At 32.7% G+C, this 15894-nt stretch overlaps 1 protein-coding gene across 2 annotated transcripts in view; it reads left to right on the top strand.

Annotated features, from left to right (window-relative positions):
* Positions 1–15894, top strand: part of LOC123679011 — a 293836-nt gene that overhangs the window by 83505 nt on the left and 194437 nt on the right. For both annotated transcript variants that reach the window (XM_045616321.1, XM_045616322.1), the window contains one exon: positions 10951–11025. The gene's annotated coding sequence lies outside the window, so the exon portion shown is untranslated. The remainder of the gene's footprint in view (positions 1–10950; positions 11026–15894) is intronic.

The following is a 15894-nucleotide window of genomic DNA, read 5'->3' as shown; positions in this document are numbered from 1 at the left end:
GGGGACTACAGTTGGAATATCTTCAAGCTTATTTCATTGAACTTTCTTGGGTGTAACCAAGACAGGTCCTCTAAAATTTATCTATTTGGACAAAAACTTTCTTCAATGCTGGTTCTAACACATCGAAAAATACTGACTTGTAATTATTTTTGTTGAGATTTTAGGAGAATCATCTTTTGATTTTTCCCAGACATCCGTTTTTTCTTTGAAATTCTTCTTTCCGTGAAATGCAATTTTATTTCCACATCAATATTCCGATTCTTCCAATATTCTTCCGATTTACAATTAATAGTAGACTCTTGGCGCATACTCTCTTATTTTCGTGTATACAACTTCAAAATGTTTATCATTTCTTTTTTCATTAATTAGTTTGAGCAGTGATTGAAATGAATTCCAAGCAACAGCGTAGTTCAATGTTTTAGTTTGCAAATATTTTGAACCAGTAGTTATAACAAGAACCAAATGTAGAACGAATGAAATAAATGAGTTTCTAATTTTTGATCATTGATTTGCCAAATTTCTGGCCATATGTCTGGATTTACAATCAAACTGACCATCATGTTTTTTTAATACGGTTTACTGACGTCAATTATTTATCTTTGGCAGTTTTCTTCAACACACTTTCATCAATTATCGAAAATAGAGCCTTAGAGACTTTTGCAGTCTATAAAGTTTGTATGTTGTTTTTTGTTTCTTTCTACCATACTGCCATTCGCTTGTAAGATGAACTCAGAAAAACTGCAGATTCTTCCACCAATCCAAACAAGTTTTCTGTCTCTATTAACATTACTGCTGAATCAGCTACTAGGTTCAAGACGTGATAGATACGTCATATTTTCATTTAGCTTTTTAAGGTGAGCCTGTAAACCGTTATAATACTCTTTCATGTTATTTTTTCCATCGAATGAACATGAAACATGAAACGATATTTGATTCCAGAATTATGTACTTGGTTAATTCTGGAGTTACACTTTTTTACAATGCAGGACCACTCGAGTCTTCAACTACAGTAATTTCTAGAAGCCTTTCATAATCTTTTCATCGAATGACATATCGTACGAAAATAGCCAATTGGTATATAAGTGCTTCCTGTATCTTGGGTAGAGTCTACCATAACGTTATGAATAATGCTATCGTGGAAGCCTTTCAAAATTATATTGCGTTTTATCGAAGCAATTGTTTTTATCAACTTGTTCAGATAAAAGATTTTGACAAAAATATCAATACAGAACCTTGCCCATAATGTCTATTCGTTGTTCATTTTAAAACGTTTAAATGAAATAAAAGTGTCAAAAAAACATATTTTCAAAAAATTGTTTAGTTTAGTTTGGTTCAGCTGGGGGCCCCCTTGGGCCGGGGCCCTCGGCGATCGCCGACCTGCCGACCTGGCCAGACCGGGCCTGGGTCCTGGAATATTGAAAAAATTAATATGTCTCTGACTCGACCTAGGCATGTATCAATGACATCCCAAGTATCAATAAATTCCGCTGATAAGTTGGGTTCTGATGAAGGTTTCATTATTTCCACAAATATGCAAACTCTCCCTGTAGCTTTCTTAGGAAAGGCAGAAATTAATTTTTTGCTCAGCTAGTCCTACTCTACCTTCATTAAGACTTAAGAGTATATGCAGTAACTTCCGGGACACCTTGTAGGTATATTTGAACTTATAATGTGCATATATTTTCATTTTCTTTTGCATACAATTGTAATATGATTTCTTCAAATTATGTCATGTTTTGGGAGGTTAATAGTATATAACATTACTAGCAAGGTAAGAGGGTTTTTACTGGCGAACGGAGGATATAATTGACGAGCCGCAGGCGAGTCAGTTACCTCCTTGAGCCAGTAAAACCCGTTACCTTGCGTGTATTGTTTTATATTTTATTTGTTTCTCATTTGTAAAAAGGTTAGATAAATTCCAAAAAAATCCCAATAATTTGTCTCAAATGTCGTAAGCTATCATAGACATATATTTATATAAGTCTATGTAAGCTATGGAAGCGTTGTCATGAACATGTCTGTTTATTTTTCTTTACATTTGTTTTGGCGAAAGCGAGAATGAATGTATCAAAAGAAATTATTGAGGCAGCCAGTAGTGTAGCTTCAAGTTCATTACCTGCAAAATCAGCTTCAAGGTACGAGCGAGAATACGACGACTTCAAAAAGTGGCAAAACAAAAATAGTGTGATTGGGGTAACTGAAGATGTTTTGTTGGTCTACTTGAATCAACTATCAGCTAGATTCAGCCCTAATACTTTATGGGCAAAATGGTCTATGCTGAAAAGCTGCTTGGAAATGAAAGAAAATGCCCCTGTTCGCAGGTTTGTTTTCCTTAAAAAATTCATTGAAAAATATGACGTTTAGTTGTCATTTGCAGATTTCAAAAGATAATAGCGTTTCTGAAACGAAAAAATGAGCGTTATACGCCAAAAAAGGCCAAGGTATGTTGTCGATGTGACGAAATTCTCTCCTTAAACATGAATGATGTAGAAGATATGGAAAAATACGTTATATGACGATAAAACAAAATTTTCTAATGTAAATAATACTACTAACTTGTAAAAATTTTGCAAGTTTACTGTCAGTTTTACAAGTTAGTGACTTGATAAAATAAACTTTCTTGATTAATATTGTGTTTTTGGAAACTGACGTTTACAAATGAGAAACAAATAAAATATATTTGAAAGTTTGGTGGTTTTGGTTGTTATGATGAATTTTTCTATTTCTTTTGTCAATTAATCAGATGGTTAGGTTGAACAATGTAGTGAGCTGGATCTCTCCCCTTCGATTATTTCTTGAACTGTAAGAGTTTTGTTATTATTTTTCATGGAATTAATTGAATGAATACCTTTATTATTATTATCATCCTCAAAATATAGAGAAAATTGAACATGATTATTTTTGTGAAGAATATTGTGATGACACCAAATCGCAGAATCCCTCTATGTTTTCAATAGAAGGTACAAAGTGGGTCTTTGAATTAAACATATATTTCAACCGAACATACCTGAGGTCAAAAGAAACACTTTTTTCCTTTACTATTTTTTTCGATTCGATTTTTTTTTATCACTTAGTATAGCGGCCATTTTGGAGTTGACTGAACATTGATGGAATTTCATGTTCGGAAAAGATTCATCACATCAATAAAAAACTATATTCCGAAAATTATTTCCTTCGATTCCATTCCATTTGCGTGATATAACTGAAAATTACACTTTTTATGGATCTTCAGAAATTCTTTATATCCTTCTAGTTAATTGCATAGCAATATTGCAATACTGTAAACGTGCTTGGCTTCATTATTTTCATATATTATTGCTTCAATAATCAATTACCAATTTTAAAGGACTTCTTGTGAAAAAATATCAAATAATTAATCGAACTGCCTCGAATATTGCACTGCACCATATTTACTCCGATTTGAAATGACTATTTGCAATTACGATGGAAATAACCCAAAATAATCATCCAGAAGTAATTGATGTTCTTTTATAGGCTTCCCAGACAATCGTTCCGAAGGAGAGACAAGAAATTCAAATTTCCTCTCGGAATTAAATTACCCAAAAAAACGACGTTAATTTGTCTCTCAGACAAGAAGTAATCAGTGAAACCCTGGCAAATATTAAAATGAGTAATAAATGAAGCCAGTTTGTGAGACGAATCCACCGAAAATTCACTGACTCTACAAAGAACCCTTCTGCTCATTATCTTATTGAAATCAGAACTGCAGAAGACGTGAATGTCAACGCAATTGATTTTAGCAGTGGCGGTATACTCCAATATTTCAATAATTGTATTTTATATTTAGGGATAGGTAAATGAATATGAAAAAAAATTATGTTTCACATAAATATTATTATTTTTCATTATACAGGGTGTTTCCAAATTAGACGTGAACTTTGATGGAGGGTTAAGTGTAACTCATTTGCTGACAATTGAGACGATGGATATTTATTGATAATCAACAGTTTTCGAGATATTTGAGTTCTTGTGTTCTTTAAAAAATTTCTCACCCTACTTAATTATTCGTCAATTTTTCTACGTTGACCACTGTTGATTCAAATTTTGGATTATTTCCATTGAAAAAGGATTCAATATGCATGAAAAAATCAAAACTACGCTGTATTAGATGTTGAATAAGAATTAGTATGATTTGAAAGTTGAATTATTAAAAAAACTTGCCAAATTCCTTCTTTATTTCCTTGAAAAGTCAGAATGCAGGCACTAGATTTGTTTTACCAGATTTGTTTTGAAAGGGGAAAGAAGCAAAAAAAGGAAAGTAATGAATAAAAAATTTTTTAATTGCAATTAAATTCAATATTTCTGTAGAAAATGTTTTCATGAATTATGTTTGAAATGACCTCCACCATTCCTTATTCAAGCACGTAGGTATCCTCTTCCTTATTTCTTCAGCTGTAACTGAAATTTACTCTCAATCTTCTCGCTGCTTCATCTATTCTAACGGTGTTAGATCCGGACTTCTCAATGGCCACGAAAATAATTCAAAATTATAATCAAATTTAGTCAACGTAGATAAGATTGACGAAAAATGATGGTGGGAAATCTTTTTAAAATCACAAGAACCTGCTATACTATGTGAAATTTTAGGAGAAAATTATAATTTCATTTGTGAAACTCGAGAATCGACGATATCGGTCGATAGATTCAAACAGAAAAATATTATTTTCGAACTCTCCTGAAGGGGTTTTAGAACCAGATAATTCGAATAGAACTAGTAATTTGTGATTTCTGATAACGCCAACTGAAATAACAAAACGTGCTTCAATTGCCAACAGAAAAATCTCGTGGACAAAAGTATGGTTCCTTTCTGCTTAATTTCATTCAAGTAGAGACTGAAAAATAACAACAATAATTTAAAACCCCGGATGAATAAATTTTCAAGCTATTCCAATAATGTTTATCTTTCTGATCATTTTATTTCTTAGGAGAAATTCTAGAGAATTTAGTCGATTCTAAAGTGGAAATATAGTAGTGATAAAATAAAAGACCTTCCATATCTTCCAAGAAATTCAGCAACTGGATTCGCTACTGGATGTGAATGTGACGTTTTGATGAGGACAGTAATGGATTTTCCTGTCCATAATCCTTAACTCCGTACCATCCTGTTCTAACCGTCGACCTGCCAGGAGACATGCGATGTGAATCGAGACTAAATTATGATGAATAAGTACTGTGCCATTTTCTTACTTTCAGGATGAAGACGATATAATCTCACCGCAATCTGAATCTCTTGTTGAAGTGGTGTGAACTCCTTTTTGGCGTTCACTGAAATCAATACCGAGAAAGTTTTACATTCTCAGCTTATTAGTGTATACAAATCTGAAAAATGATTTCACCTAGAAATATCAATTGAGTTTTCATTATGAGTATATTTTTACCGAGCCACTGACTTTCTAATAGTGCTTTGATTTTCGATGTATGAAAAATTTTGGATTGGATTATCTTGATCATCGTATTATTCTCTACAAACTTATGATGCATACCATACGTCAGAAAATATCAAACATGAATAAATGGTATTAAGCGCATCTGCTGAAGTAAACGCAATAATCATAAAGCTAAAGAATAGTTATTTATAATACAAGTGCAGAAGGCATTGATATTTTTCCAAGAGTTCAAAATGAAAATGGTTGACATATAAAAGCATTGTTCGTTGATTTACAGAAAGCATTTGACAGTTGCACTGTAGACCATCAAACACTATTGGAAAGGCATTACGATAGGCTGGCAAGAGCTCAGCATTTAACCTTATAAAAACCTATCATTAGGGCAGATATCAGTATATAATACATATTATGTAAATGGAACAAAAAGTGAAAAAATTGTTAAGTTTGGTATCCCACAAGGATCAGTCCTTGGACCATTATTATATGTAGAGAAAATCTCGGACTTGCACCTAGGCATGGAGTACTTTTTTGCAGACGATACTGACTGCGTTCAGCGAAAAGAGCAGTCGCAAATCTAATTCCTGAGCGCTCACAGATCCTAAAGTGAGCAGAGAGCCTTTTTCGAACGGGTAGAAAATACCTAACCCCTAAAATATAGTTTTCACAACGTGGGTGTAATTCAAAGATGCTCAGAAAAATTCTTCTGTTGTAGAAATTTTGTGTCCGCTGAATTCAGCCTTTGTTATGTTATAAGAGAATACGGATTTGATAGAGATCAAATCAGTTTCTGTACTGGAAAATTCAATTAACAATACAAAAGTATTGTTAGTTGAATGATTTCATTAAATGACAAGAGGATTGAAAAAATTGCAGTAATAATATAATATATAACTTTCAATATTTGGAATAATAAAATGAATAGAATGATTTGATTTATATAATTGTTTCTCATTTATAAAAAATCACACTTATACCATCTCTTTGGGAAATTATTAAGAGAAATTTTCCGCTTATAAATTAAGTAGTATATATGATGTATTGCACTAAGGAAATTAATCGACTGAATGGACTCAAAAGTAAATAATAATTATTTGCTATGAAAAGTGGAAGAGGCTAATCCCCAAATATTCAATGATTAAACAAAATGCAAATATGTTTTAAAACAACTTATTATTATATAAGGAAAAATTTATAGGTGATCATAAACTACATTATTATTAATAAAAATAAAACAAAAGATAAAGATAAAATAATTGAAAATGAAATGATTTTACATTTGGATCACTCTTTTTTAATTGATTTTATATTCTTTCCTCGAAATTTCATTTGTGAAAAACAACACATATTCTACGAAATAAATGAAATCAAATGAACTGTAATAAAAAATTTGAAAGAATATGGATTTTTCCCAATTAATAATATTTCAAAGAAAAATATATTCTACAATCAAAATGGATCAGAAAGTCTTGTTCCTGATTCTTTTTTGGTGATTCTCCTCAAAAGATACATAAGACATAAATCATAAATTCTCTTCTGAGAATTTTCCCGAATTGCTAATAACAAACAAACTAGTACAAGGACAAGACTGTACACATGAGATTCAAGGCAAAAAAGAAAAAATCGAATAAAATTTTAATAAAAAAGAGGACAATTCAATGACCCTGTCACTTGCAATGTTGAACCATTGAAGTGAAACATACAAAATAACAACTCCGAGGAGATATAGCAAATTTTGAGAAGATCAATTACATCCTCTCTTGAAGAAAGCCCATTGAACATTAAGATAACAAGTGAAATCCTTGTATCACAGCGGAAACGAGTTGATATTTGAGCGGAGAAAGAACAAAACGCAAGGTTTAGATTATAACATGAACCTCGAGCAGTATAATTTGCTCAGTCGGCATATTCGGACTGCAATACGGAAATACAAAAATTTTTATTTAGCGAGCATTAGTAGGGATGTACAGTGCATCCCATTTTGGGTGAGACTGCCAGGTTTCTCGCTTGTTATTTAAGATAGAGCCTTGCCGTTTTCACGTTCCTGTCCTACTTTTTCGTGAAACTCAAGTTGGTCTAATCAGATTTTGCATAACGGTTTCCGTTCAAGAGATACAGGGCGATTTTAGAAATTGATACTTTTCGGACCCCTCCTTTATCTCCGAAATTATTAGAAATAATGCTGAGGTAAAAACTACGTCTGAATCAGAATTCTGCGTAGAATCCAGTGGCGTACTAAATATTTTTTTTCGGGGTATGGTTTTGAAGATTCAACACAAACCTATTTTTTTTTAATGGAACACCATGTGTATCATTACTTCGTTGAATTTGTTATTTTTTTCCCTTCAAAATGATATATGACACTATGTAGGTAGGATGTTCAGAAATGTTAAAAAAACACTAAAACATCAAATAATGATGAGTTTTTGTTAATGGGCAATGGATTTCTCATAGAAAAGAAGAATCAATAATAATAACAAAAATTTATAGCGATGATAGCTAGATCAGATTGGTTTTTTCCCTCCAATGCCTACTTGATAAAACAATGCTCCCAAATGCATAGTAGCCATAATAACAACAAGGATGTTTGTGTCATCAATGACCTACTACTTTTAAAAATCGAAAGTAATAATCCTCTTATTGAAACATAGAAAATTCATGGCCCATTTACAAAAAATCATCATTATTTGACGTTTTAGTGGTTTTTTTAACATTTCTGAATATCCTACCTACATAGTATCATATATCATGTTGAAGGGAAAAAAATAACGAAATCAACGAAGTAATGATATATAGGGTGTTCCATTAAAAAAAATATAGGTTTGTGTTGAATCTTCAAAACCATACCCCGAAAAAAAATATTGAGTACGCCACTGGATTCTACGCAGAATTCTGATTTAGACGTAGTTTTCAGCTCAGCATTATTTCTAATAATTTCGGAGATAAAGGAGGATAAAGGAGGGGTCCGAAAAGTATCAATTTCCAAAATCACCCTGTATCTCTTGAACGGAAACAGTTATGCAAAATCTGATTAGACGAACTTGAGTTTCACGAAAAAGTAGGACAGGAACGTGAAAACCGCAAGGCTCTATCTTAAATAACAAGCGAGAAACCTGGCTGTCTCACCCAAAATGGGATGCACTGTACAGAGCCACGCAAAATCGGAAAACACGAAGAATCTCTTTTAGAAGATTCGAATAAGGTACTCGTGAGTTAAGATCATGTCATTGGATAATGAAGGATAATAAAGTTTCAGTTACATAAATAGACAAAATAGCTTCCATCGGGAAGGATTACTGAAAGATCCTTCATTTCAACACAGGTTCCACTGCTGTGGAACTTAGCGATTTTAGAAAGATATTGTGAGATATAGGTTATTTTTGGTGAGGTTAAGACAGCAGTTACGAAGCTAAAAGAAGATAAAGTGACAGGAATTGATCGGATATCGGTGAAAATTCTTGAAGCCCTGGGCGATAGAGGGCAGACGGTCCTACAGGTATGGAAGAAAGGTTTTAGCTGCAAGATTAGACGTCAGAATTGTTGCCATTCCACAAGAATGGTCCTTAAAATAGTTTGGATAACTAACGTGTGGTTTCATAAGCCCATCCAGTTAAATCATCATTGATCATCAGACTGCTGAGGAACGAACAGGATTCATCAAAGGGCGAGGAACTCGAGAGCAAATATTCAATGCAAGACAGCTTACAAAAAAAACTCGAGAATATGGTGTTGCAATATATCTTTGCTAGATCGATTATGCGAAGGTTTCCAATAACATCGAATGGTCAAGGCTTCGGTTGAGGTTGGTTATTACTATCATCTAATTTCACTGGTTAAGGATCTAAATGAGACCTCGGAAGTAGTACTTACGATTGAAAGGCCTTTTCCAGATAAATGCGATATTCGATGAGGTGTATCCCACGCCAAGCCTGCATTATGTCACTATTGTTAAATAAGGTATTGAGTGAAATTAAAATGCGAAACGTTTTTGAGAAGTGGAATGGTGGGATTATGAAAATTGTCAATAAGTAATTTACCAAAGTTCTCTTCGCAAGTGATTCAACCTTAATTGCCTGAAGTAGGAACTACTACAAATACTTAAAGTTGTGAGACTAGAAATTGGTTTACAACAAATTAATAAGACCAAAATTATGAATATTGACAACGATAATGAACATCAAAATCAGCCAGACAGAATAGGCCGTTTCACAGTAGTGGATAAATTTTTTTCTCTATTTCAGTATCGTAATGAGTTCATTACAGTTCTAAAAACAGTGCTGTAATGAACTCATTACAGCATCGTTTTCAGTTATATTTTTCGTTTTGTGGTTGTCTATACTGACTTCCAATCCTATCAATTTCCAACAAACGTCAATAATTGTCAAAATGATATAATTTGGATATAGCGGAATGATCTGCAACGTTATTCGTAATTTCTCTTAATTTCAGTGGTGATAAATCGATTTCGTCCGACATGATTAACGAATTTAATGCGTAATTGTAAATTATTTCAAAATTCGACATATACGATTCAAATTCATATTTCGTAATCTGTCAATTTTCGTAACAGTCACACCAACTGTTCAATTCAAGTGTCACTAGGATGTATAATCTGAATTTTTCATTGAATTTCGACAATATTTCACAAAACTTGACTGAAATAGAGAAAATATCGTCTAATACTCGTTGCAGAAGGCCGTTCCAACACTCATGTGTTCGAAAACTCACTCCTTCGTCGCTCGTTTTTGAATTTCACAGTCGTGTTGTAATAGGAGCCCATTCTGCAACTTGTTTCAGAATATACTATTGTCTAGGCTAAATGCTGCATAGTTTCGGTGCATACGAACACGAAATCAGACAACGCATTGAGATGGCTCGATGCGCCATGACACAGCTGACCGAAATATGGAGGGATCGTAATGAAGCAAAAGCCACCAAGACCAGGTTTGTTGATACTATGAAATTTCCGATTTTTTCATACAGTTCAGAGACTTGGATGTTTGTGTGGCAGATAGGTGAACAAAGAAATTCCTTTGAGATAATGGTTTGGCGGAGAATGCTGCGAATTCCAGAGATGGCTAGAAGTTGGATGAAAGTGGTGGAAAAGCTCGTGGATTCGCGTCTGCTGCGCGATAGGGGACTGAATTCGCTGGAGAAAAAATGTCCTGCAGGTTCTGAGAAATTTGGAAAACATCGAGTGACAATCATTTCAATCACCACTTTCGAAAACGATGTTAGGATTAAGTAGGAGGAATGTCAAATGAAATTGAGTTAATCACTCACCTAAACTTTTGTTTTATTGGCTGCCATTAGGACATCATTTGACATCAGATTTATGTTCAGCCGATTGAAGGAATATTGAAGCAAAAATCAGTTTGCTAAATTTCGTTAAAAATTAGATATATCTTGGATACAAATACAATGCTTTTTTCATTTTTTTGATTATCCTCATTAAGAAAAGAATATGAAATATACAGAATGCCCATTATTCGCTCTCAGTACACTTAGTTTAATGAATAATAATCTGATAATTTCTTCTTTACAGATCTCTCTGATACCAAAATGGATGTTGTGGCGGTTTCCAATGGACAAATCAGAACCCAAAGATTCTGCAAGAAAAGTGAGTAAACATAATTTTTTGAATACGTACATCACACTACAAAAGTATGAGTAGGAGTTGTAATGGAAAAATTTTATAATATTACGCGATATTAATACATTGTGTATGAAGGATTATTAATTATTTTCTGATTGTTTCCAAGGAAGAATATAATATCAGTCATACATAATTCTACCATTTTGAGCTTTATGCTGAATTCCGTGTTGACCACGATGCAAGCGATATTCAAGCAGGAGCTTTTGAGCAACCGTCCATTCATGCCCCAATTGTATAATTATTTAGTCTCCAAGGATGCAATTGACTCCAAAAGCTCCTGGCTTCACATCAGTGCATTACTCATTTTTGTTCAGTTTGGTATTGACTAACGAAGGGACTATGTTTTCATAGTATAATCTGATTTTACTCGTCCAAATTTCATCAGGAAATACTCGTGGTAGCCTGTTATAAGGATGAGTAAAAACTAGAAAGAAGGAGCCGATTTTATTCGCCTGGATGCCTTAACGATTTTCACGGTTGAGTTTCCTGTAGAACAAAGACGATTCCAACGTCGTTAACAGGGTTGTTATCAGTGTTTATTTTTCTTCGCTGTTCCGTTTAATTAGCTTTCTTAGCTGTGAGAGGAAGTTCGGGAAAATTTTTATTACGAATGTTTTCGATAGAGAAAATTCGATTATGTTCAGAGATATCTGGAATTTCTACTGAATGGTTCAAGAGTGTATCGGGTGTCCCAAATTCGTTGTCTAGTGAGGGGGTCTAAGTATCTCTTTGAGTTAGAAAAAACTAAATCGTACAGTTTGCTCGATTTTTGGGAGAATTGATTTGGTGAAAATCACATCCCTATGAATTCAACAGTTTTCAAGCTCTAAGAGAAAATTGGAGAATGGCACGAAATCAAAAGTTCTTATAACTTTTTCATTACTGGTGGTCAAGACCGTAGCTATAAATAAATTTCGTCAACGGAGTCGATCGACCCGCCCGTTGACTTGAAATATTTCGGAGTTTGCGATGAAAAAAATTATAATAATTGAATAGAAAGAGTTGATAATATTTTCGGTGAAATTAGAATCCTGTATTTTTGAAAAAAAAAAATTGGGGTACTGGTTTCGGTCCCCATCGGACCCCCTGGTTACGGTCTTGCTGGTGGTATAAACATTCTACAGGCATTTTTTTCAGTTAAATCCATTGGTGTCCTCGTTGTTTTTTTGATCCAATTAGTTTTGAAGTTATGATAAAAACTTGTGCTTTTTTTAATGTAAACCAAAAAAAATTCTATAACGAATAAAATCGATTTTTTCTCTTTTCAGTGAAACATGATATATAAATTTCATATCAACTATAAAAATCATTAAAAGTTTCAGTCTTCGAATTTACTTCCGTTGAATAACATAATAAACAACATTTATCAATTTGAAACTATTGAAAAGTTGAAATTTCTATAATAAATGAAATGGCTTTTATTCTCTCTTCAAAAATATATAACATGATACATAAATTTCTTATCAAACTACGAAAATCATCAAAAGTTTCAGTCTCCGGATTTAACACTATTTAATTTTTTACTTCGGTCACATTCAAAGAACAACATTTATCAATTCAAGAATATTGTTATGTTGAAAAAATCTAACGGTGTTGAATCCGGAGACCTTGGTGACCAAAGAAAATTTTCTAAAATTCATAGATTATCATGGATCGGCACTTGGTTGATTCGCCATGTGAAACTGAAACTTTCGATGATTTTTATAGTTCCTTAAAAAAATTATATATCATGTTATATACAATTAAAAAAAAAGCGATTTTATTTGTAATGGAAATTTTTTTGGTTTATATTGAAATAAAATAACAAATATTTCAAAACTATTTGAAATAAAAATCAAATGATGACACCAATGAATTTTACTGAAAAAAGTGCCTGTAGAACGTTTTTGTTTCATGATTAAAGCAAAAATATTAACGAACTTTTCATTTCCCGCTATTTTCTAATTTTCTCTTATATACTGAAAACGCGGCCAATAATTTTTATAGCTCAAAAGAATTCTGAGAATAGACAACAAATTTTGGGACACCAGATTCAGAACATTTCTCACTACGTCCTTCAGTGCAGATTCTTTTTGATTCTGTGCGAAAATCGCTTGATGGATTGTTTCTGAATTTCTGAAAGTAATATTTGTATAGTATCTAGTTATTTTTCTCACAAGAAAAAAATAGTTTTTGTTCTATATCACTTCAAAAATTTGAAGGTTTTTCAATCGTATCTCAATTATTAAATTAAATAATTACAAAAAGGTATTTATTACATTCTTCTAGGAATATTTGTCACCCCTCTAGTGCGGGCTCTGCGGTTTCAGGTTCTGCTGAGTTTCGACGATATAGAGTGCTTGCAATTTTTTTTTTTAAGATGATTTAGTAAAATAATCGAATGATGCAGATGAACCATTATTTCATTGAATTCGTATGCGCCCACGCCCAATACTAATTAATTATGTAAGAAAAATCATTTGGTAGGTAAATTGTTGAAATTAAAAGAAAAAGGTTAATACATTTCGTTTTTTTTCTTCGAGTAGAAAAATCGGATGATGCGGATGAACCATTATTTCAAATTCGGATTCGCCAACGCTCAACACTAGTAATTTCATATAAAAAAATCATGTGTGAAATTCGTGGAAATTGAAAAAACATATTGTTTACTTCATTCTTCTAGGAATTCGGATTTTCCCGAAAAAGAAGAAAATGTCGCCCTCTTATATTTGCCGTCTCGGCAAAATGCCGATTTTCCGGCCTGTAGATCGGGCAATGAGGAATATCTTCCTAAAAAAAAATAAAACAGATATAACTTTGATTAAGTATGAATCCTTCAAAGATCACAATCAATAATGTAACCTGTTGGCAGTTGGCATACATACCTATATTGTCAACCAAAGTTCAACCAAGGTTGAAAAAAATCTGTATAAAAATAAAATACAGATTTCTTCAATCTTGCAGTGGTCAGTCTGAACCCTCAACTTATTCACCCTCGATCTAGATAAAAAAGTTACTCAAGTGGATTCGGCTTACAAACATATCGATCCTATCGTTGCCTCGGGGTTTGTAGCAAGTGGCATGGAAAGAACGAATTATGTTTCAACCCCATCCACCTCTGGTTAATTATATCCCCGTGCACGGTTTGCTGGTCACAGAGTTCTCTGGAACGGTTGATATCGCGGACAGGTGGTTTCTTTGATGGAAAGACGTAGTCACTTTGGAGGGAAATAGATAGAAGAGGTTACTTCCGGATTGATACTCAGTGTGGTTTGAGACGTTAGATTTGATAGTTATTCGGGTGGTGGTATGTTGTGACATCAGTGAATCAGTGAAAAATTGTTTTTAAGAGTTAGTAACTGTTGGATATCCATTGTTTTTTGTAGAGGTTATTGACAAATTTCGAAGGTAAAATGAATTTTTTTTTCAGTGTATCAGAACTTTTTCAACCCTTAACCATAGTAGTCCAAACACAATAGCCCTTTCACCGTTTTGCGGTCTTCGAGAACACTTGTAGAAATGCAATTATTGAAATATGAAAGTTAATATTCCTATGGAAATAACTGGATTTATTCGAGGTTTGCTTCTCAATGAAAGAAAAAACTATGATATGTTGTTCCTTTCATTTGATTTCATATCGTACCTATATTAAGAAAGAAATATGTTGAATGTTAAGTAACATCTTTTCAGGAAATCAATCAACAGAAAACGCATTGATAAAATAACAAAATATTATGTATTCTCAAAAATAGAAATATCAAGGAAAACAATTATGAAATATCGTTAATATCAGCATTAGATGATCGAATAGTGCAAGCAAATATTATTCCCACAATTTTTACAGATTTTACTAGCACAATTCGGCTTATTACATTATAAGATTTAAAATGTACAAACCATAATCATTAGAGTCCAAAAATTGCTCTCCGAATATAGGAAGGACACAATTTGAGTACTATAGGTACTAATATGTGACCAAATCCTTCTAAAACGAGATATATGTCATAAAATAAACATGATACTCTTGATTAGATCTGCACAACTATACATGCTTGTTCGTTTAAGGTGTGACAGCCTGTATATGTATATGAGATGTGATTTGTTATGATGTAATTATTGTCAGTTGGCTTTTCTGAATGAGGGGCTCTGATGATCTTCCTACAATTCGGCATGAAAATTTGAGCAATAATATACATAATATACCTACTACTGAATCTCAACCTACAAAGATTTTCACCGAAATATTGGGTATTTTTATAAATTTTGTTCGAATATCAATTGCATTGATGTTTGATTGAAAATTTAGATTTTTTTGGAGTTTCTGCTCATAGGCGTAACGAGGGGGTTTATTGAGGACATAAACTCTCATTGTTCAGAGAAAATCAAAATAAATTGCAAATAAAATAAATAAAATTATAAAAATTCAAAGATTTTGTTTTTACAAAGTGAGTTAACTTCAATTATGCCCTTCATTCTGCTTGAATTGTTATTACATTCTATGATCAATATTAAGTTGAAAATTGTTATTTTATAACTAACTATAAGCAAAATCCCAATTCCATTCGATTTTTATGTCTGGATATTTTGTTCAGATATTCGATTTTCGATGGTTCTGATGATTGTTACTTTGCATCTTTCTGGAAATGTTCATGATTAAAGGAAAAAAAAATAAAACTGCAGAATTTGCGGTATGTCTAGTTAGATTTTACGTACTAACAAACTTGACCAAGGCATTTGAGATCCGAAACTACCCTTGAAAGTCATCGTATTCACGAATAATCCTAATTAAATTTGAGAACAGCTCGAAATTTTGATATTCTGCTTGAATTCTCTATAGTTCTTCGACCTATACTG

Source organism: Harmonia axyridis, chromosome 4 (assembly GCF_914767665.1).
Source record: "Harmonia axyridis chromosome 4, icHarAxyr1.1, whole genome shotgun sequence".
Classification (NCBI taxonomy): Eukaryota; Metazoa; Arthropoda; class Insecta; order Coleoptera; family Coccinellidae; genus Harmonia; species Harmonia axyridis.
The sequence above is the reverse complement of the archived record's forward strand: the minus strand, read 5'-3'. Positions and strand labels throughout refer to the sequence as shown.